The 21,191-nt window shown below is 43.5% G+C and overlaps 1 protein-coding gene across 3 annotated transcripts in view; it reads left to right on the forward strand.

The window, feature by feature from the left end:
- Window positions 1–21,191, forward strand: part of LOC138528528 (interleukin-5 receptor subunit alpha-like) — a 291,652-nt gene that overhangs the window by 131,114 nt on the left and 139,347 nt on the right. The gene's annotated exons all lie outside the window — the stretch shown is intronic.

The raw sequence follows: 21,191 nt of genomic DNA on the forward strand, positions 1-21,191 counted from the left end.
TCTAGCGACCATTCTTGTGATCTCCAGGACAGAAGCCAGAGCAGAGGCACAATCGGAGCTGATGGAACCAATTAAGTCCAAGAAGGAAGAACAGATATTCCAAATGTCTGGCAAGTCACCATATTCGGAATCGTCCCTGGGGAGTGGGGACCGGTTTCTGGCCATGCCTGGGCCGGTTTGAAAGAAAAGAAAAAGAAAAAAAGTTTCTTTTTTTTCAATTTTTCTTTTCTCCAGAAAGCCTTTCATCCTTCTTAGGTTGATAAATGAGTACCAACACAGGTTGAGTGATATATGTATGCATATTTGTTCTAGAAAAAAGAGCTTAAGCGTAAGTGATATACAATAACATATTATCATTTGACCTTGGACGTCTGCTTGGAGTCACAGTAATTTAGTGTACTTAGGAACAATGCTATTTGATGCCACATCCTGTTTTGTCAAGGGGTGAAAGGTTGTGTTTCATTGCTTCCCAGGATGTCACTTTGGGGTGGGGTCAAATGACATCACTCTTGGTGATGTCATCAGAGGTCAAGGGTCGTGAGGCGAGGGGTGGGCCACTTTTCTTTGGGTGATCGGGCCTATTTCTTGTCCCAATCCGACCCTGCAAGTCACAGAAAAGGGACAAGAACCATCCATCTGGATCAAAGCTAATGAAATACAAAACGTGTTTCCCGTGTGGTCTGACCTAGACAACCACTTTGCTGGATTTGTGATTGACACAACATAGAGGCTGAACATAACCTCCATTTCTCAATACCTGTGAATGCAATCAAAAACTGCCCTGCCCCTATCATAACTAAAAGTGTTTCAATGGGCTGTGAAAAAAGGGCCTGTCAATAATCATGGGAATTTCATAGCACGGTTAAGCTACAAAGGCAAAGTAGCCACTGGGTACATTCATGTGTTGCAAGAGGCAATTCCAGCAGCGAACCTACCTTGAGGAATAATGGTACAAGCCCTGGGCATGAACAGCATAATCTTGTCACTGACTCAGAAACATCAGGTGGTTGAACGGCACCCATCACTGTTCGAAGGGCTAGGCAAACTTGTAGAACATGAGGAAACCTTACACATCAATGAATCGGTATGTCCAGTGGCTTAACACCACTGCCAGGTCCTGATACACTTACAGTCCCAAGCAGAGGAAGACATTGGGAACCTTCTCACTGATGGCATCATTGAAGATGCAAGGGTTGCCACAACTTAGAACTAACATATTGCAGCCATACCCATAAAAAATTAACAAGAGTGAAATACACATATTTGTTGATATGCAGTAAGCCAACAAAGCCATTGTGAGCAAATGGCAAATGGTGCTAGGTTGTTCTTCAAGTTCAACCTCAACAAGGGGTATCACCAGATATAAATGGATGAACAACAAAGGCACATCATAACATTTTCAAGTCAAATGGTCCTTTATCTGTATGAGAGACTGCATTCTTTTTCGATTTCTTCTTCTGCAAAAAGCATCAGAAATGCGATATGTTATATAGAGAATTACTTCAGCTAGAGTGATGACGTTCTGGTCTTTAGAGACATCACCAATCATCATGGAAGTCCTTGGAAGATGTGTGTAAGGTGCTCAAGACAGCTGGCATATTAATAAGTGTGAATTTGGAAAAAGGCTGGTGAAATGCTTTTTGGGCATATCTTCTCGAGTCATGGAATACAGCATGACACTGAAAGAGTGAAACCCTGCCCCCTACTGGTGTAATTGCCATGAATTCCTTTCTGGGGATGGTCAGCTACTGAAATGTATGTTTCAATTATTTCACAAGCAGTCCACTGAGAGCTGACAAAACAAAGTATACCCACAAGGAATAACACAAACCCAGAAGAGATTCTATCAGACACATTGCAGCATATGCCAGTCAACGTTTGCCAAATGTGGGCATGGCATACTCACTGCCACATACTGGCAGAGGTATGGTTATGCAAACACATACACATGTTCTTATTCAGAAAGCCATTCAACCTTGCAAGGGACCACCACATTCTCTATTCCATTTAGGGGAACCACAAGTACAAGATCCTTTCTAGGATAGAGAAGCGAATCCTTAGGTTACTACAATATGATTTCAAAATTGTGCAAAAGCCATGAATAGTATAATCCAACTGATTTCATCACAAGGCATCCCAGATCTTCCATGAAACTGGCTAAAGAGTGCATCAACTTCACTACCCGGGCCATGACTTCAGGACCTGTGTCACTACCTCATGTAATTGAATGTAAAAAGTCCGATCCAACCTTCCGAATAATTGTGGATTTCATTCCATCTCAACGCTGACGTCTAGTCATGGAGGCTAGCATTTTGCAGAATGGCATTAGCAAAACAAAACTGTTGGCTTTCAAAATGGTGCAGGAAGCACAAGCACTCCTCAGAAGGTGTATTTTTTGGAGGTTTCAGAATGCTGATTCCAAAACAACTGCAAAAACAGATCATTGATAGTGCTCATGAAAGACATTGGGGCGTAGTGTTCATTTTTAAATAAAGGTACACTGCCATTTCCTTTCTTAAACAAGATGGTGGAGCTGAATGTAGTGACTTGTTATTTGTGCCAGTGCAACAGCCGACCACATCTGCCTGAACATTAGCCATTTCAGAGGTGCCTCTGAAGTCTGGAAGACAGAAGCTGCTGACATCTGCGGAGTGCATAAGGATGACAAATACCTATTGGAGCTCATGAATGAGTACTCCCATTTTCCATTGGTGTGTGTAGTGTCATCCACCTCTGAGGCTGCTGCTATTTCCATCCTAAACAACATAAAATAACCGCCCTATTGCCTTTTTGAATATTTTGGGTAAACCTTTTGCCTGTGTGATTTTGCAACATTTGATTAAATGGGTGCCTTCGGCAGGACGATTTGATTCACGTCAGTCGGGTTTTGTTAAGGTTGTGGACACCAATCTAAACCTTTTTTCATTGACTATGCTAAACATATGAGCAATCGAAACTGGTACAAATATGTGTTTGTTTCCTAATCTGATGCAAACTATGGCTGATTTGGGTTAAAAGTACATGTCTGCTTGCCTGTACATTATAGCCTAACTAAAAGGTATTTGCCAGACTGTGTTGGGCCAGCATGCACTGTTTTACATTAAATGGGCTGCTTTGCTTCATGGCTGTGTGTGTTATTTCTCAGAGTGACCTTCTCAGCTTATATTTTCTTTGCAGGCTCAGAATGCTAAACAAAGGTATGCATATTTTCATATTCCCCTACACTCCCTCCCTTCATCTCTTGAGGGATGATTGTTATTCTAACTTCTTCTTCATAGTTTTCATTTTTTTCTTCTGGCCATTCACAAACACTTCTGGGTATCCATATTTTCCCCACATCTCTTAGATCCCCACCATTCAGGATATAATCCCAAGGAGTGTATTGCAAATAGCTATGGGACTATCCTAGTGTGGTGTCTATGTAACATTCAAGGTACTCAGTTGGGTCATTGGGTCGGGACCAAAGGGCATTGTCAGGTTAGCAGTTTATGTTTGGGGGTACCTGCTCCTATGTCTTCCTACCTGTGATGACTCTTCTGTTTGACAGCTTTCATCTTCTCGCCGAGGAGTAGCATTTCCTGTCATTACTGCAAAGAAAATCTTTTTATTTGGTTGAGGCACACAACATGTAGCAATTCCTTTGCACCAGAATAATATCATGAAGACGAGGATGGGAAATAAAGTACGGCAAATGTTGATCATCCAGCGGGGCATCCATGAAGTAAACATTGCTAGCCAGTCGCTGTCTTTATAAATTCCTCCTTCTTCCATGTCCATTTTCAATTGGGCCATCTGCTTGATATCTATGGGGTTCTGGAGCGCTATGAGCCTGAGCGCACCAAGTTCTTTGCGTATGGCGTTGAGTCCAGGTTCAGTTCTTTTTGAGAGTTCCATCAAATCTCAGCTGAGCCATTGTAGCCATTTGGAATTGGTGACTAGCTGCATTCCAGGGTCGGCATTGAGACAAAGAACACCTTGGTTTTGGTGATCAAATGAAAATGAGGTTGCATCGTCTAAAGTGCCTCATCAGCTTCCTTTGGATAAAATAATCTCCTTTCCTGTCTATTCACCCTAGGTGAGTCCAAGTGTCCTACATTCGTTGGGGGCTGTTCAGGGGACTGGCTTCCTTCTTGAGCAGGTCTATGGTCCTTGCAAGGATGGCCATCATGGATTTTTGTAAAGTGACAAGGGTGCAGAGGCCAATCCAAGGTGGTGGCAGATTGTAGTAGGCTCTTGACCCACACTACCAGGTGATGTCCATTATCGTAGAGGTGCCTTCACTTAACGTGGGCATTTGGCACATCTTGTTGCTGGTTGTCCTGACGCCCACAGGCACACCTCTCTGGCCTGAAACAGAATGAAGAATGAGTGAGTTACTGTACTTAATCGGGTTTTTCATATTCACATAGACTTGTCAATTTGCTTACATGCAATGCCCATATATCTTCTATACAGTTTGTCTGTTCACTTCACTCCATCTTCTGTAAATCCCATTACCCCTTCATTGCTGAATACTGCCTGCCCCTTTATCCATTTCTTATTCCAAAATGTTGCTCTTCTATCAACATCAGTTGTTTTCCTGGACACTGTGTGCCTTCTTGCTTTTCCACCTTTTCACATTCTTCTGCTTAGCTTTTCTCCATTCTAATATATACTTTGTGTCCCTGGAATTAGCAAATTACTTAATGTGCTAAGCACTGCTCCTCTAAAGTCAATGCTTTCTGTGATAAGAACAGTCTGGGATTGCCAACTGCATGTGGGATTAACCCATAGATATAACATGATTCATTTACTTATGTCCTATTAAACTCTCATCTTTTGTACCATGTGTTTACATCATCTGCATAATGTTTATTCAAGACTCCACTTGCTTCTGCGTTAACTTGAGTTTTATGTCTAATCACAACATTATTCCTAGATAACATACATTTCGTACTTATGTATTATTTTGCTTAGTACCTTTACACCATAATCTCAATAGCTCTGCTAAAAAGATAGAAAGAAGAAGAGGGAGAAAAAATAGACAAACTATTCCTATTAGCACATTTTCATATCCCTACAACTTTTTCTTGAGATTTCTCCATGGTGGCAGTAGCACTTCCTCTGTTATGTCCAAAGAATCTCACTTTCATCCTGGATGTCCCTCTAATGTTACTTGATATACTCAACTTCTGTTGCTTATTTCGATGTTGGAGATGGTTGTTCATCCAAGTTGAGGTGAAGTGCTTGTCTTTCCTTGTCGCCGCGTTGTAGCTGTAGCGTTACCTTTGTCACGTCATGATGATTTATCAGGGCCCTTCCTTTGGGGACACAGTTTATCTGTAAAGAAATTAACTTTGCACAAATTGCCATGCTCTTGATATACACATCAAATTCACTTCCTATTCCTGTTCTGTTTTGTCTTCAAACAATGTTGGTAGGTGATAGGACGCATCCTTTCTTTTCCTACACACATTTTTCCTCTGATTGGGCTCTTTCCTCAAATTCAATTATAGGTATTCATTTGATAATTTACTATATGCTTCTGTTAACCCTCTCTGTTGGTCTGTGGTAACATGTATTCTGCTTTCTTCCAGAAAGGGCATATAAGCTGCCTGATTTGTGGCTGCGTACGCAGCAGCATTTCGGCATGACACTAAAGGCTCTATCACAAGTTGGGCTGTATCCCAGTGGTAATTGCACCAGGATTCCATCCAAAGATATTAGCATTACTGCAACTCGGTCCGGAGCAATTTGAACCGGATCCTGAGTTGCGCGAGGGAGGTAAATCCCCATTCTCATTGGGTCTCATTGGGTTTCTTGGCGCTATTAGCACCAGCACAATTAATGCTGTGCTAATAGTGCCAAAAATGGTTGGAAAGGGGAGATTTTTACCTCCAGCAAAAAACTGGAGGTAAAACTCCCACTTTCCGACCCAACTCAAGATTGGCCGGGGCAGTAAATGCAGCAGTAATAGAGTTACCGCTGCATTTTGCCGCTCTGCCCACCCATGATGACCCCCTAACTGTGTTCCTTTGTAGTGCGCTGAACACTTTTTTATTGTTACATGGACAGGGCCATTTAGTGCTTCAATTAATCTTGTTAGAAATATGTGTATGCTAAACTAGGGACCCATCTGCTCTTCCATATCCTCTTCTCTTTCATCTTGATAAACCTGAATGTACTGTAAATGTCATGTATGCATAATCACTATATAGGAAATATACAAAAGTGTCACCCTCATTTGTGTGCCCCCACAGTCACTGCGCACAAAATACTGACTACCATCAGGGCGCCCAAGCAGATTGTGGGTTGTGGGGGTGTCCCCTACTCTCCTTGGGGGTAGTAACGGGAGACGGGGGCTGCGGGGGTGTCCCCCGCTAACCATTGTGGTAAGCGGGGGACAAGAAAGTAAAAAAATAAATAAAAAGCACTCTGCTGCATCAGATCCGACCCAGGCAAGTGGGAGGAACCGACGCCGCAGGGATAGCAGGGAGTCGGCGGTGCACACAAAAGTGTGCCACCATAAAGGGAAGTGGGGTGGGGGGTTTGGTAGGGGTATGCAGGGTGGGGGACATGGGTAAAGAAAGTGATCTATTTGATCACTGTGTCGCTCCGTAATTGGCATCAACATTTTTGTCAGCGCAGTTACGGGCAACACAGTGATCACATAGATTCACTATATATGGTAAAAATCTTCACATGCTGGCATTTCAAATACTTCAATGAGTACAATGAGTTATGCTACTTGTGCTGAATAATGTGAGGACAATCTCTGTTGTAGGATTATCTGAACTCCTTCCTCCTTGTCCTTCACATATTTTACTGCTGCTGCCCTGTGTGCCTTTGTCCACTTTCCTTTTCTTTGCTTGATGACCCATCTACACTAGTCCTTCTCCGGTGTCAAGGGGGTCTTTACTGATCCTGCAAAAATCATCTGGCTCTCCCTCATATACTGCACAATCATGATCCTTGTCGCCTGGTCCTACTGGCTTGGCAATGTAAGTTGCTGGGTGAACTGTTGACAGCTGAATTTGTTAGAAGTACCTCATTCCCACTTGCTCTCTGTGTGGTGAGTGGGCATTTGTTTCTCTCAAGTTTGGAATATACAGCATTTTTTGTACAAAATGAGTGGACATCCCATGACAATTGTGGCAGACTTCTGTATTACGATGGCTGCTGCTGCTAATGCTTGTTTACTTGTAAGGTGTCCTTTCATTACTGCATTTAGGAGACCACTATAAAATGCTAAACATTTGTGTTTCTGTGATTATTGTTGTGCCAGCACTGCGGTCAATACTTAGCCATTTGAGTGTGAAAGTAAGAGATATTGCTTTCTGTAAGCTGGTGTTACTAGTGTAGACGCAGTGCTAATTACTATTTCTAAAATCTTCAACGCTTTCTGAGATTTCCAATGTCCATACAATTGTATCCTTAATCTTCTAGGCTTCCTTAAGTGTCTGCAATAGAGGTCTAACGTGTAAATTAATTGCAAGGATATGTGCAGCAATTATTGCTTACTCCTATCACTTGCTGCATATCTCTTATTGTGTTTTACTGTGGTGTGTTTCTCGCTGATGTGGCTCTGTCTGTGCTTATCTTTCTTCCTGTTGCATATATCACATGACCCATGTATGCCACTTCCTTCGGGCAATATTGTAATTTGTCTCTGTCCACCTTATATACTTTGTCTGCTAATTATTGTCAGGAGCTGTATTGTGTCCTTTCTGCACTGTTCTTCTGTGGTACTGTATACTAGTTAGTCACCTACTTACTGTAGCAGTGTGCTGGCCATGTCGATATTCCCTACATCCACCTTGAAGACCCCGCTGGAGACACTGGGGCACTCACAGCACCCCTGGGGCAAGCTAGTGTGTTGGAATCTCTTTTCCGTGAAAGTAAAACGCTGTCAAGTATTCTGAGTCTGGGTGTAATGGTACGGTGAGGAATGCGTTATTGAGGTCTACTACAGGGAAGTAGACTGCATTTGCAGGTACGTTTGCATAGTACTGCTGCAGGGTTTGGGACTAGCCTATATTCTGCTTCCACTATGTCGTGTTGAGGGTGGATATTCTGAATTATTTTCCATGTTCCTCCCTTTCCTTCCTTCCTGGGTATATAGCTGTGCTGCAAGGTGAGTCTGAAGGCACATTGATACCTTGGTCAAGCAGTGCTTGATTGTGTCATACATTCCCTCACTTGCTTCTTTGTACAATAGGTATTGCTTTACTCTAGGGAGTTTGGTACACGTTTTTAGTTTTTCATTTGAACTGCACCTATGATGGTCAGTCACCATTTGTCATGTGGATTGCTTGTCCTCAATATACTGGGTACTTGTGCTAAATTCTCATATGTTTGTGTTGATGGAGTAGTTGCTGGCATTACTCGCTGTGGGACTTCCCTGTGCATTTTTACAAAAGGACAAAGTATTCAAATTTCAAAGACTTCTTTCCCATCTGTGTCCAAATTTGCAACTAGCTGTTCATCAGTAATTTCTTTCAGTGCTAGTGTAAGGCCTATGCAAAGTACACTTCTCCATTCCATTACTTCCCCATCTATGCCTGTTACAATGAGTGTGTCTTTCCTCATGATCCCTGCAACAAAGTTTAAGGTGAACAATTGTTCCTGGGGCTTCCTCATGTGGTATTGCTGATCTAACTGGGAATTCTACTGGCAAGTGAAATATCACATTCTGCATTCCTGGTAACCAACCAATCAAAATGGTAACTGCATATTGTCATGAACCGTCGTCTATGTCCTTTCTGGACCTCCTGGTCCCTGACTCGCAGGGGTTTGCATGCAGTTATCCTTCCAACATGGCCGCCCGGAACGGAATGCTCCAGATCAGTTTATGCGTTCCACGCTGCTCATCCTACAAAAGAGACACGCCCCCGCGGCTCTGCGCGTCTCAACGCTACCGCTACCTGTAGTCGGACGTGCTTAGCCGGAGTTCGATCAGGGCTCTCGCTTGATTCCTTGTTCCCAGTTCCTTGAATCCCCTCCTGTTCCCTTCCCTCTCCAATCTCCTGGAAAACCTTCCGCGCTCGAGTCAAGGTCTTCCGTGCCTCCAAGCATACCTCATTTACTTCCTGGAATTACCCGGGACTTTGTGAACGCTCCTGGAAACTGAACTGCTACTCTCACGCTGGATGCCGAAGAGCGGCGTTCGGGTCTATACAAATCCCGGACCGTAAAGAAGAAATCCCAGAAGGTTGCAAGTACACAACAGAAACAGGTGAGAAGGGGAGAGACTTGTGACAGATTGAGACGCCTTAAAAACGATACAGATTCAGAGATGGAAGTCGCCGTTCAAGACCTCATGCGAGGCATGCAGGAATTAACAACGGAGGTACAGAACCTCAAGGCAGAGAACGCAGCATTAAAACAGCTAGTTCTATCACGTGAATCCGCAACCAAAGAAAATGTAATATTGGGAGATATAGTGGACAAGTATGACGGTTCTTCCAAGACTCTCCGCGACTACCTTGATTCGTGTTTAGTTCACTTCACGTTCAAGCCCTACTACTTCTCCACTCCTAGAGCAAAGGTGGGCTTTATGATCTCACACCTCACTGGAAATGCATTGACTTGGGCAACCCCCCTAGTCAATACAAGCAACGCACTCCTGGATGACTATGATGGCTTTGTGAGAGCCCTTAAGGAAATGTTTGATCGCCCAGAGCAGGTGTATAGTGCTCAAGAGAGACTACTCGAGTTTCAACAAGGGTCCCAGGATATGCTCACCTATGTTACTCGTTTCAAACAACTTGTGAAAGAAGCAGACTGGTCTCCAGAAGCTAGTTTTACACTCTTCCGAAGGGGGCTGAATGAAGAAATAAAAGATGAGCTCGCTAGGGTGGCCCGCCCAAGCTCCTTCCAGGCTCTTATGGATCTATCCTTACAGATAGATTTCCGAATCTAAGAAAGAAGAGCGAGAAGAGGAAGTCTAAGGCAAGTTTCCAAAAGACCATCACTGAACATGCCCCTAGAGCAGAGTCTACTGTTTCTTCTACCCCGGACCCAGAACCTATGCAACTAGGAGCCTTTCGTGGACCCATTACCCCTCAAGGAAGGATGCGACGAATCCATACTGGTCTGTGCATGTATTGTGCCTCCGATAAACATCTTGTGAGAGAATGTCCCATTGCTCCTCCATGGCGTTCGGGAAACGCCAGCTCCCGATCCTAGATGGAGCACAGTGTCGGGTGAGAGATGTTTGCTCCAAATCAATTCCATCCTAGAACTCTCCTGGACAAAATAACCTTGTGGTTCTTCAGGTCCTACTATTGCCTTCCAAGACAGAAGCCTACCCCATTCTGGCATTGGTTGACTGCGGAGCTATGGGCGTATTTCTAGATCAAGATTGGGTCACTGCTCATAACATTCCACATGAAAGCCGAGTTACAATGCAACCAGTAGAGGCAATTGATGGAAGGCCTCTTTCATCAGGACCCATTACCCTTCAGACTAAAGAGATTCTACTTTCTATCAATCACCATCAATAGAGAGAATCAAATTTGACCTCATTAAATCAGCCCATTATCCGATGGTTCTTGGAATGCCCTGGCTGCAGAGGCACAATCCTTACATCAACTGGGCAGCCGGCTCACTGTTTCTTGGATCTGAATATTGTATGGCTCACTGCCTATCCCTGGATACCTTACCAAAGCCTTCTAGAGACTTTCAAGAGAACCACCAAAGTCCACTCACCGTTTCTAACATCATCCAGATTACCGGGGCCTAACAAGCCTTTTCTGATGTTTTTTCGACTGCGATAGTTCAAGCTCTCCCTCCTCACAGGCCAGAGGATTGTGCCATCTATACCAAACCCACAGCTGTGATTCCTTTCAGCAGAATGTTTATATTATCTGAACCTGAAAAGAAGGCGCTCCGAGAATACCTGGATACTAACCTGGAAAATGGCACCATACGCCTGTCCAAATCTCCAGCGGGTACTTCATTGTTCTTCGTTCCAAAGAAAGATACCAAAGAACTCAGACCATGTCTGGACTACCGTGGTCTAAATCAGTGCACTCTCAAGGACCGTTATCCTCTACCCCTCATCTCGGATATCCTGGAAGAAGTCAGAGGTGCAGTAATCTTCACAAAATTAGACCTAAGGGGTGCTTAGCATCTCATTCGTACAAAGGAAGGTGATGAATGGAAAACAGCCTTTAGAACTCCCTTCGGCCATTTTGAATATCTGGTCATGCCCTTTGGACTTGCTAATGCCCCAGCAGTTTTTCAACGTTTCATGGATAGGGTGTTCTCGGACATGTTGTTCCTCTTTGTTATCGTCTACCTGGATGACATCTTGATCTACTCCAAGGACCTTCTAAGGCATGAAGAGCATGTGAAGGCAGTTTTACAACGATTATGTGAACACAAACTCCTAGCTAAACCCGAGAAATGCCTGTTTCACGTCACTTCTGTTCATTACCTAGGATTCGTCCTTTGTCCAGAAGCAATTGGAATGGATCCTTCAAAGGTAAAGGCCATACTATCTTGGCTGGCTCCCACATCCGTGAAACAGATTCAATCCTTCCAGGGACTTGCCAATTTTTACCGAAAGTTCATACCGTCCTTCTCTAAAATTGTTCAACCGATCATTGCTCTCCTGAAGAAAGATGCTCCATTTCTCTGGTCTACAGATCAAGACAAGGCATTCCTACGAATAAAGACAGAGTTTACTCAAGCCCCCATCCTGGCTCAACCGATATTAACCGGCCATTCCTAGTGGAGACAGATGCATCCAATTACGCCATAGGAGCAGTACTAAAACAGGAATTTGAGGACAAATTGGAACACCCCATTGCTTTCCTTTCACGAACCCTGATGCCCAGCGAGACTCATTATTCCGTCTTGGAAAAGGAACTGCTAGCCATTCGCCAAGCCTTCACAGAATGGTGACATCTACTCCTGGGAGCTAGACATCCAGTCCAGGTCCGTACGGACCATCGAAATCTTCAAGTTCTACAATCTTTGGAGTGTAGGAACAGTCGTGAGGCCCGTTGGGCCTTCTTCTTTGCCCAGTATCAGTTCCACATCCATCATGTCCCTGGATCACGAAACATAATTGCTGATGCCCTTTCCAGATGTCCTGACTATGAAAACTCTGAGGATCGGACCTTTCCAAAGATGTTTCCTCACACGATCTTTGTTGCCCAAGCACTCACCCTCCTGGAGAATATCCAAGGCCAAACTCGACTTTCAGACCTCTAGAAGGAGCACAAGCGAAATAACAGATGGAATCTCACAGCTAAGGACGGGCATCTATTCAAAGATAATCGCTTAGTCATTCCCACTCCTGGACTGAGACAAAGGATCACAAGTCTATGTCATGATACCTTACATTCGGGACATCGAGGGATAACCAACACCCTCCATCTAGTACAAAGACAGTTTTGGTGGCCCAAGATGAAGGATGATATTAGGATCCATGTCCAAACATGCGCAGTTTGCAATCAGAACAAACACGATAATAAGAAGCCAGCCGGACTCCTACTCCAACCAGCAATACCAACAAGACCCTGGGAATTCATTGCCACTGATTTTGTCGTAGAATTACCAACCTCTAGAGGCTACACAACAATCATGGTCACTATTGATTTGTTTACTCATATGGCTCATTTTACACCCTTATCCAAACTACCTTCCTCATCAGACCTTGCCGGAATTTTCCTGGAACACATATTCCGACTTCATGGGTTGCCTTCCAAGATCATTTCAGACCGAGGACCTCAGTACATATCTCAGTTTTGGAAGCAAGTATGTCGAATTCCGGGAATCCAACGTGCCTTATCCTCTGGCTACCATCCACAAACCAATGGAGCCACAGAGCGTGTGAACCAGACTCTCAGACAATATCTACAATGTTTCGCCACCAAAGTTCAGGACGATTGGTCACTCCTAATACCTATGGCTGAATTCGCCTATAACAATTCAGATCATTCAGCTATCAAGACCAGTCCCTTCTTCTGTAGTCAAAGATTCCATCCATCTGTCCTACCCTCCGTAGTCCCACATCCTACTCCAGTACCTGCAGTAGACTCTTGGATCGAAAACCTCATCACAGTACATAACGAGGTTAAGGAACATCTAGAACGGGCCCGAGAAGATGTCAACCGTTATGCTGACTCTAAAAGAAGACCTGGACCTTCCTATTCAATAGGAGATAAAGTTTGGTTATCCTCGAAGCTCCTTCCTCGACACCTGCGCCCCAATAAACTGGCTCCCAGATACTACGGTCCCTTTTCCATACAAGAAATCATCAACCCAGTGGCCTTTCGACTTTGGTTACCTAAATCTTGGAAAAGAATCCATTCAGTCTTTCACACTTCTCTGTTAAAACCATACATTCAGTCATCCCGAACAGCTCCTAGATCTACCCCTGTTATTGTAAATGATCAACTGGAATACGAGGTTTCCAGGATTTGTGACTCAAGATATCGACGTGGTCAACTACAATATCTGGTTGAGTGGAAAGGGTACCCTTCCAGTGAGCGTACCTGGGAACCCGTGTCAAACATGAAAGCTCCCAGATTGGTTCCATGATTTCATCTGATCTATCCGGGCAAACCCGGAGGAGCTGGGTTCCAGACGAGGCATACTGTCATGAACCGTCGTCTACGTCCTTTCTGGACCTCCTGGTCCCTGACTCGCAGGGGTTTGCATGCAGTTATCCTTCCAACATAGCCACCCGGAACGGAATGCTCCGGATCAGTCTATGCGTTCCACGCCGCTCATCCTACAAAAGAGACACACCCTTGCGGCTCTGCGCGTCTCAACGCTACCGCTACCTGTAGTCGGATGTGCTTAGCCGGAGTTCGATCGGGGCTCTCGCTTGATTCCTTGTTCCCAGTTCCTTGAATCCCCTCCTGTTCCCTTCCCTCTCCAATCTCCTGGAAAACCTTCCGCGCTCGAGTCACGGTCCTCCATGCCTCCGAGTGTACCTTATTTACTTCCTGGAATTACCCTGGACTTTGTGAACGCTCCTGGAAACTGAACCGCTACTCTCACGCTGGACGCCGAAGAGCGGCGTTCGGGTCTATACAAATCCCAGACCGTAAAGAAGAAGAAATCCCAGAAGGTCGCAAGTACACAGGTGAGAAGGGGAGAGACTTGTGACACATATACAAATAGTGCCTCATGTCATGGTAGAGCACTAATTGTGTTAGTGCTGCAAAGTACCTGTAGCACTCTGGCTATTCTATTGTAATGCAAGCCTGGTGTCGAAAGCACAATTCCTTTGTCAGTGAATAAGTTGGTCCTATTGAGCATTTTAAGGAGATCCCTCCCTAATATATTCACTGGTGTATCAGTACTGTACAGTAATGGTGCACCTATTTCCTTATTTCTTATACTGTGAGGTACATATTCTGTGAAGGGAACCCTTACAATTTCCCCAGAACTGGGCACATCAATGCTTGCCATGGCCTGCCCTATTATGTATAGCTGTTTCTTAAAAGAGGGAACATATTGCTGCTTATAACACTGGTTCCAGTGTAGTGTGCAAGTGTTCCTTGTGGTAGGGCATTCTGTTCCTATGATACCTGTTTCCTGGGCTGGAGCTTGCTGTACAATATTCGTAATTGCATTAGGTGTTGGGTAGTGTCTGGGTTGTTCCTTTGTGGGAGCGATCATTTGTATTTGCCCTACATTCTGGGGGTGGGCAGACCCAGCGACATACATTGGCAGGGGGCTGAGGTCTGTTGCGGGACATCCGATTGCTGTGATGTCCCTTGTGTGTAATATGGAGCTGGGGTGCTCCTGGGTGACATTGCATGAGGGTCTACTATAACAATCTTTACAGAAGTGTCCCATCTTCCCACATGTCCAACAGGCTCCCCCAAATCGTGATGATCTTAATCCTCCAAATCCTTCCCTTCCCCCTTCTGTGAGTTGTTCCGTGCTCGCTGGACCCCTCCCCTATCTAGTCTGTTGTTGTTGTCATGTGAATTTTCCCAGTCTTGTGATGGTCCTGAGTGCTATTGTGTATCTGTGGGGTTGGTTACTACTGCTCCCTCCGTAATTACTTTTGCTAGCTTCTTCTGCACCAATGTAGCCTCTACTTTGCTGCGCTTTTCTTCAACTGCTCTTCCTTTTTCACGCTTGCTCTTACTAAAATGCACTATATGCACTTGTATTTCTCCCTAGGCCTTTGCTTCCATGCCCACAATTCTGCCTCGTTCTGTTTGTACTTCAGTGGGTAGACTCTTCCTTAATACATGGTAAAAGAATGGTATGTCCTGTTCCTATGTTTCCCCTGTCTCCTCTCGCTATATTTCCTGAATATGCAATGCAGCGTTTTCATTATGTTTCATTATTCATGCCATTATAGCAACTACATCAGGTCTATCAGGCTACTCCCTCCCCGATGTATTCCATACACTGGCTCAGCAATTGTTAAAAAGAGCACTGTCATGTGCATCACGCTCTAACCGAACACCTGGGTATCCTGCTTGCTCCCAAATTGTGCTTGTCGGATCTTCCTAGAATACTATTTAGTAAGCTTTTCATGTCACCAATTGCTAAGGTAGCCCCTGTTGTATGCTTTTCTATTACACTAATCAATTTGCTGTCACCTCCAGTAAGAGGTGGTGACATCTTGATCACATTTTTCTTGTCTATATCGGCCATGGTAAATATTGTGTTCTGCCTACTCCCTTCTGTATCAATGGGAACTGCCTTCCTTGCATTGGTGTTGTAAGGGGGTACTCATCTTTGGTCTCTTACTGCAATAAACAGTCCCACTAAACAGATCTCTTTTTTGTATCACAGTGCAAAAATAACAAGTCTTTATAATCTTAGAATCAAAAGAATTCATAAAACACAATACTACCTTCAACAGTATCACAAGTGCTGCCCCCTTTTGGCGTACTCTTTACCTGTTGCGAGAATCTCCAAATGCAAACTCTAATGCAAAACCACTACCAGAATTCAAAACCACAATGTGTTCTTGTGCAAAACCCAGAAAATTACCAAAACACACACCCACCTTCCATAATTCAGTCTCCACCCCAATCCTATAGCACATTCAATGTTTCACCACCAATTGTCACTCTACATTCATCTCTTTGTATAATGTGTTTAATACAAATGAAAAAATACAAAATCACTTTTCTAAAATGTTGTACTGCTACCTGCCTCGCACCCTTTACCACAGGTGGAGGGTATGGCCATTGTGCACTACTGCAGGACCCTCCATTTTTATGACTACCTGCCCACATTTTATAGGTGGAGGGTACGGCACTCGCTTACTACTATAGGACCTCCCATTTGTATTTCTAAAGCAATGTTTCCCCTTCCTTCTCTTTACTAAGGGACGTGTACATCTCGCTTAACAGTTATTTATTGTGGCACCATTGCTACACGCTACAGGAGCCCTCCTACAACTAATTAAGAAAAAGAAAAACTTGGGCAAAACAAATCACTTTACTCACATCAGCATCTGCGCTACTTCCCACATTTATACTCACTCTCTCTGTAGTTCTTGTATCAGGTGCACTGGCTCAATGGGGTCATCCGAAGTCTCCCGGACTGCCTAGGCTCACAAAGACCTGCACTTAGGGGGGCCATGAGCCTGGAATTGGCCAGGCAGGCCTTCTTGTAATACGGGCGCCTGCTATCTCCCTCTCAGGTCTGTACAGTCTCGTGCCGAATCCAGGCAGAGTTAGCTTGCCCCCAAGGTACAGCAGAGGAGCCATCAGATGTTTCAGAAGGACCTGTAATTCCCCATATTGGGCCACCAAAAATGTATGGCATGGCAATGATGCCAATAAAATAATCCAAAAGAGCCAAAATATGAGATGCACCAAATACAGGAGTAACAAACGTATTGCAATAGACTGCCAGTCAGTAAATGATCCAACAGACATTCAAACGCTAACAGAGTGAGTACATACTTATATTATGTTTTCAGAAAGCAAAAAGCAACACATTTGTAACAACTCTCTTCATGGTGATTGACTAGTAAGAATTACACTATACATGATTGAATTTCATTGGCCTATTCTAACCATGTAGCAGGTTAGTCAGCTGATTGTGCAGGGATATCATCTGGCTTCTCAACCACTTCCATTGGACAGAAAAATGTAACACACGTATCAGTCAAAATATCCTTTCCATTTGCTGTTCCAAGGTTAGCGAAAGTGGAATGAACATTTAGACCAAACAGCTTAGTTACATATGACACAATAAAATATAACAGTCAATTTCCTTCCTCTAGGAACTTTAAGCAATTGGCACCAACATTCTGTTCTCATCAATATGAACTTTATTTATCATTTTAGTTTGTAACTTCACTCTGTGGAAAGGTAACTCACATGCATGAGCTCATTTGTCCTGTGTGTGATCTTATGTTTCAAGACCTTGCTGTTAGCAAGCAATGCTCTTAGGCAGTGGAGCTAATATGCATATGCAGAAATGTGTATACATTATCATGAAAGTGGCTGCATTCAATAGTACCTGCAGGTGCTCTGATTCCATTATACTAACTGCAGTAATTCTAGTGTGGGGGCAAAGGTGCTCATGCAAGTTATGATTTTCTTGAAGGATCCCTATAACTTTTGCATTTGCTCTATGTGAAAATATGAACAGCTGTATTAGTTGTGATTCCAATTGTAAATTGTTTTGTGGATATTGAATCTGGGACACAGAAGACTTAATAATCGTAATTCATCCTGTTGGGTGCAATGTGGCTCTATGTCTATTCTAGCTGTGCGTTCATATTGTTTTCGCATTGTGCCTCTCGCTCTTGCCAATTCATAAATTGCATTTCAGCTGATCTGCCTAAGAATGTAGTTTTACTATAACTTGGTGGGACACGGCTATTGAGGGCTTCAAAGCATGCGTCATCTTGGCTAATCAATGTACATATATTGTCTTCTGACCTCCAGAGGTTTTGTAGCTTTTGTTAAGTTGCATTTATATGACTCACAACCGTGAGCTAATTTCTGGGAAAGCTTTCCGCTCTGGCTTGTGACTGTGTAAGATGTTGCGAACTCTGGAACATGCCTTTCAGTGAAAGCTCTGAGTGCTGCTTTTATTGTGTGCTGAAGGGGGAGAATCACATGCTGCAAGAATGCTTTTCTAAGCCTACATGTAGTGCATTCAACTAATGCAATGTAATGGTGAATACATATTCATTGATAAAAGCACTCTGCCTATATGTTTTCTAAACAGACACAAACGAAAGCTGGGTCAAGCTAAGTTGCATAATATGTATGTGTGGTGTGTATGTTTCCATGAGGACTTGCCTTATATTCTATGCAGGGTTCTTTTTAAGAGAGAAGGTTTGGCTAAATCTGGAGTTCTCATGTAATGCGTTTAGCTAATGCAAACTGGTGGTACTCCTTTATTTTATCACCCTGAACACCTCTTGTATGTTTCTTAAACTGATGCAAACTACAGCTGATTTGGATTAAAAGTACATGTGTGCTTGTCTGCATGTTATAGCCTAACTGAAAGCTATCTGGCAGGCTGTGTTGGGCCAGCATGCAATGTTTTGCACTAAATGGGCTGCTTTGCTTCATGGCTGTGGGTGTTGTTTCTCAGAGTGACTTTCTCAGTTTATATGTCTGTGCGGGTTTTAGAACACTGAATAAAGGTATGCATATTGTCATACTTTCCTATACTAGAGTGGGTGATTAACCAACAAACGGACGTACATCTTGCAGTCATGAGGCAGCTGGACCAACCTTAGCTTTAGCAATCCCCAATGGATACAGCATGATACACGAGGAAAGATCAGAAAGAGGAGGAATATGAGTGGGTGTGGCATTTATCTTCAAACCCAAATTGAACATTTGAGCGGTAAAGATATTAGATATTGAGGGGAACAAAATTAAACAGATTAAGATCCGGACGGACGCCGATAACCTCTATTAATATGATACTGGTGTACAGCCCTCCCACTCCTATACCTGATTCTCCAGCCAATTGAGTAACATTCTGCTGCCCATCCTGAAACCTAATACCAAGGCAATGGTCCTTGGTTATTTCAACCTCTGGTTGGGCAATAGTAAGGATTCTATTGCTAACATGCAAGAAGATTCTTTGGGTAACCTTGACTTTCAGCAACATGTGAAAACCCCAACTCATGAAAAGGGGAACACTTTAGACTGGGTGGCCACACATAACATTAAAACAGATGACCTGCTTGTCTTACCTTGTCCTTCTTCAGATAATTTTTTTGTACATTTGCTGGTAGTCCTGAAGAAACGTATTAAGTCCAAGGCGGGGGGTGGGAGGGAGAAAAGTATAACTGTTAGGAACTTTAAAAAACTCACGGTGGAGGCCTTGGAACCTTGGCTAGTACCTTTGGCACTGAAGGTCACAGAACTTGCAACAGCCGATGATATTGCTGATACATACATGCAGTCAGTGCAGGAAGCCCTAGCCCCCTGAGAAGCAAGCTGGTTGTAGAGAAGTAAAGTAATGCCTTGTTTTGGTAGGACTTACAAAAGCTCAAAGCCAATAAAAATAAATGCTTCTATACATGGCAACCTTCGCATTGTGTCCATTAGAAGGAGGTGTGTAGGATTGCAGCTAAAGATTTTAAATTGGCAGTCATTGCAGCCAAGAAAAGCATGTGCGAAGATAAGATTAGAAGTGCGCAATCAGACTCCAAGAAACCTTTTAAAATGTTAAGGACACTGGAAGATTAAATCAGATACTATTGTAAAAGATGCTGCATGGTGTACTCTAATTTAGGAATCCATGTTAGGGAAGTTGGACAGGATAAAAAAGAACATTGTGGTCAATAAGAAGTCTTGTGTTGTGGAAGCCATTTCTTTAGACGGGGGGATCGGTGCCTAAGACTCAAGACCATCAATTTAACTTCAGATCTATTTCTGAGACTGAACTGGCTATGATCATTGCATATATAAAACCTATTAGCTGTAAGTTAGACCCTTACCTGATAATTGACGCGTGTGCCCCTATATTGATGGACACGTTCTTTACATGTGTTAATTAATACATTGTTCACAGAGCATGATGTTCCTGTAGGACTTAAGAACTCTTGGATTAACCCCTAATTGATAAAGCCAGGGTTATGTCCAGTAAGTCCAGCAAATAATCAGACCATTACTAACTCGCTGTTTCTTTTAAAGATTCTGGATCATATGGCCTACATGCACATTATAGCATATATGAATAAATACAGTATTTTAAACAAATGGCAGTCTGGTATTAGGCAGGGGCTTAGGGCGGACATTGCGCTGCTCGACCTGAAATCAAGATTACTGCAGTATATGGACACGGAGCAGACCGCCCTACTCATGCTGCTGGATCTGTCTGCAGCTTTTAACCTGGTGGACCACACTAAGTTGGTCACCAGGTTAAAAGAGGTAGCGCTCTTTTCAGATAATGCCACACTTTGGCTTGCGTCTTTCTTGAGCAATCGACTGTGCAGAGTGGGGAGGCTGAAGCCCTCCCGGCAAGCCTGATGCATGCTGTGTCTCAAGGAGCTTGCTGCTCTCCTTCCATACATAACATTTTCACAGTTCCCATCTTCAATCTATTGGAAGAGAATAATATAGGCTTTACGAAGTATGCGGATGACACTCAATGTGTCATCCCGCTTTCGGTATCCCATGCAGATGATGAAAGGGTTTCATGTAATAATGTCCCCTCAAAAATATCGCTATGCAAAACAATCACCAAAAAATTGCCGTTTTTGTGGGGACATTATTACATGGAACATGCGGGGGACACCCCCGCAATCCCCAAACCATTTTTTATTTTTCATGGGGAGCGGGGGACACCCCTGCAACTCCCCGCTGCCCCTGACCCTATATATATGGTCACCTATATAATGTCGCCATGACATTTTTTCAGCGACATTATATATGGTGACCATATATATAGGGATATTGTTACCTGATATCGATGAAAGAACCATTAAAAAGATATCTGAAATCATTCAAACATGGATGGTGGATAATGGTCTGGCTCTCAATAAATAAAAGACAGTGCTTATGGTGATAGGCACAGGTAATAAAAGAGGTTGGGCACAGACTACAACCGTTTTTCAGTGGCAGGCTGCAATATTGAAATCAAAAAGAAGGTGAAGACCCTAGGCATTGTGTCTTGGACCAAAACCTGAATATGAGGGCTGACGTAAGTAGCCTGGTGTCCTCTACCGCCTATAACAACAAACTGCTAGAACAACTCTGAACTTACATTTCTCAAATAAATTGTGAGGCTGT

The sequence above is a fragment of the Ambystoma mexicanum genome, chromosome 7q, assembly GCF_040938575.1.
Source record: "Ambystoma mexicanum isolate Mex_15411 chromosome 7q, UKY_AmexF1_1, whole genome shotgun sequence".
Classification (NCBI taxonomy): domain Eukaryota; kingdom Metazoa; phylum Chordata; class Amphibia; order Caudata; family Ambystomatidae; genus Ambystoma; species Ambystoma mexicanum.